This window comes from Colobus angolensis, unplaced genomic scaffold, assembly GCF_000951035.1.
Source record: "Colobus angolensis palliatus isolate OR3802 unplaced genomic scaffold, Cang.pa_1.0 Scaffold100, whole genome shotgun sequence".
Classification (NCBI taxonomy): domain Eukaryota; kingdom Metazoa; phylum Chordata; class Mammalia; order Primates; family Cercopithecidae; genus Colobus; species Colobus angolensis.
The window spans coordinates 9276977-9280697 of NW_012110920.1; positions in this window are offsets into that span (position 1 = coordinate 9276977).

Below are 3721 nucleotides of genomic sequence, written 5' to 3' on the forward strand. Positions count from 1 at the left end.
AGCATCTAGTACAATGTCTAGCATGGAGTAAGTGCTCAGAATTGGAGGAATAAATGGATGAGCCTGTGAATGAATGGCCTGCAATGTGCTCAGCATGGAATAGACCTGTTTAAAAACCTGTTGGAGTAGCAGATATGGAAAACTGCAACCTGGTGGGGAGTGAAGACTGGGTCATACAAAATGATTGAGAACAACTCAGAATCAAATAGAGGGTGAAATACCAGATGCTGCGCTGCAAATGCCATGGAGACTGGGAAGAAGGGATTAGGATATATCAGGTGGTCACAGAAGGTCATAGGGGGTAGCACTTGAGTGAGGTCCAGAGGAGGAGCGGGATTTAGAGGCAAGGATTTAGAGGAGGAGCAGGATTTAGAGGCAGTTTGTAGGGAGGCTAATATATTAAGGTCATGAGTTTGCTCGTCCGTAGTTCCTATTCTACTCATATCCTCATAAGCTCTTTATCATAAGAGAAAGTAGGCAGGAGAGTAAGGGGAGATGGTTCAGCGGAGCCAGTCCTACTGTTACTGAAACAGCTCCAAAAGGTTATGTTTCAGAGGAAACTGCAAAGTTGTGTCATCCACACATGCAAAAAACGGCTCATTTAGAGACCAGAGAGATTCCTCTGAGACACTGAAACAGAACAACAGTAAACATCTGCTTCTACTCTTCTGGAAACATTGTGGTCTGGATGCTCTGTCTGTCACTCCTCTGCTCTTTTGCTTTTAACTATTATGAAAACGTCCAAACCTACATGAAGAAAAGAGTTTAAGAAGTCCATCACCAACTTCAAAAAACATCAGTGCTTCATCACATTTGTTTCTTGTCTCTCCGTCTCAACCCTAAGTTTTTTTCTCCTAAAGCATTTTTAGAGCAAATCCTAGATACCATGTTATAACACTCCTAAGTACTTCAATGCAGACATCTAAAGGAAATAAGGGCATTTCTTATGTAACCACAACACCTTTTCATACCCAACAAAATAAAGCATAATTTGTCAACATTCTTTACACCCAGTTCATATTCAAAATTTCTTGATTGTCTAAAAAAATGTCTTTTTGCAGTTGGTTTCTTTGAATCAGAATCTAAACAAGATCCTCACATTAATATTTTTTAAATCTCTTTTAATCTAGACTGTGGATGTTCTCTTTCAGCTGGGGCTTCCTTTACCAACAGCCTGCCTCAGCTCTCACAGTCCTTATCTCACTCCTGGATTGGCAGGGAGCTGAAAGATCAGAAGCAGGAGGAATGAAGTCAAGACGGGGAGAGGATGGGAGGGATGGAGTGAGTATCCGATGCCTAAGACGTTATGAAAACAAAGTCCTAATCAGCTTCAGAAGAAACAGATTAGAATAAGAGACTCTTAAGAACTGGAGTTGACCTGCATGCTCTCCTAACACTTAAGAATGTCAAGAATTTACAGAGATTATAAGAGGCTGATTCCTGTGGGCAAGAGAGGGAAGGCAAGAGAAAGGAAATCAGGATGAATCTAAGGGACAACATACAAGCATAGGCAGGACCTAATTTACAGGGCCCAGTACAAGATGAAAATCTCAGAGCCCTTGTTCAAAAATTATTGGGAATTTCAAGATGGCAATAGCAGTGCATCAAACCAAGCATAAGGCCCTTCACAGCACAGAGACCTGTGTGACTCCACAGGTTACACGCCTGCCTTTGTGAAACTGGCCCTGTGCAATGGGTGGCCGAGTCTAGGAGGCCCCAGGGAGTTGTCCTACAAGGTCATGCTCTACCAATGCATGTCTTGTTTGCATTTCAGAGACAAGCAAAGGCAGTGGGAATTGTTTCCATATCTCGGAGTCACTGCCAGCATCTCAGACTTGTCAGGATGTCTAGGGATGGTGAATGGCTTTCAGAGGGTCATAGAGATCCACGCTGCATAATTCAATTCTAAACCATGGATAGTGGTGGGTTTGGACCCTCTGGCCTTTATGTTTGTCTCTGTGAGTATAGGCTCCAGAGCCAGAATGCCTGGGGTCATAGTCAGGCTCCATCACTGTGTAACCTTGGCCAGTTACTTGTCCTCTCTGTGCCTGTTTTCTCATCTATTAAACGGGGTTAATAAAGACACCTACCTCAGGCTGGGCGTGGTGGCTCATGCCGGTAATCCCAGCACTTTGGGAGGCCGAGGTGGGTGGATCACGAGGTCAAGAGATCAAGACCATCCTGGCTAACATGGTGAAACCCCGTCTCTACTAAAACTACAAAAAATTAGCCGGGCGTGGTGGCGGGCACCTGTAGTCCCAGCTACTTGGGAGGCTGAGGCAGGAGAATGGCGTGAACCTGGGAGGCGGAGCTTGCAGGGAGTGGAGATCACGCCACTGCACTCCAGCCTGGGCGACAGAGAGAAACTTTGTCTCAAAAAAAAATTTAAAAAAATAAAATAAAATAAAGATACCTACCTCAAAGGATTGTTGAACATTAAATTGGTGTATTTTTGCTGCACACGGTAAGCACGATGTGTTTGTTAAAACAGGATAAATCCAGAGGCTCGAGCTGTATAGGTCCAGGCAGATATCTGGTAATGGTGAAACTTTCAGGATGAACAGACTCTGCTTTTCTAGGGGAGAGAGGCTGTGCCTACATCCTGATCCAGCTTCCCAAAAACATACACGATGGTCATTCACTCAGTGTTCATCAAGTGCCTACCATGTATCAGGCACTCACTGAGTGGATAGTGAGCCAGGTGTGGTTCTGATCCTTAAGGTGCTGACCTCTAGCATAGGGAGGGCTCCACCTGCAAAGTCAGTTGTGCCTCCAGGTCTAGGAGCAGACCTGGTTCCAGGTAGGAGGAAGGAGATACTCTCAGGCTGTAGCCCATTAACAAGGTAGTTCTGCAGCTCGTAAGCATGGTTTGACTTCAGTATCCTGAGTCCTTTTTCCCAGTCTGCTTTATGATATTCTGCTTTGACCAAACACCTGCCTAATAATTCAGCATTTCCCATCTAAGATTCAGTATTTTATTTCCTGCCCCAAAACTCAGACACTTCCAGTCTGACTTCTAATCCCTGCTGTTGAAACCTCTGAGATGCTGTTACCTGCTTGGCTCCTCCCCTTCTTTGAAGGGGTTCTCAGAATCTTGAATTAGGTTTGGGCCACCATTGGTTAACAGCGATCATGTCATTGTTAAGAAAGACAATGGGGAAGGTGGCTGGGGCACAATGCCAGGACTTTTAATGGCCTTCTCAGGCTGGCCTGGGCCCGTATGTGTTCATCTCTCCAGTAACTAGTCTCTGACCCTGTCCTCATGTCCTTAACACCTGGCCACTCCTTGACTGCACAGCTGCACAGATTAGATTCCCATCTCACCAACACTCAAGCCCAGGATCTGAAGGATTCCGGTAGGGGAGGCTGCAGGAGCCCTTAGGAATGTCAGTTTGACATTGAAACAAGGTTTTTTCCCTCAACTAACAAATTCTTGGCCCTCTGCTAAGGCCTTTGAGGGGGAGTTTGTGGCAGGATGGCCATGGGAGGATAATGCAGGGTCATGGAGATGGAAGGAGGGTCATGGATAAAGACACCAGCTGCTTTCCTTTGGCTGACATCAACCCTGAGGCCATTCTGAAACTGCTCTACTTGGCAGCCTGGAGACACTGCATAGAATACCACCATCCCAGGCCGGGTGTGGTGGCTCATGCCTGTAATCCCAGCACTTTGGGAGGCCAAGGCGGGCAGATCACAAGGTCAGGAGTTCGAGACCAGCCTG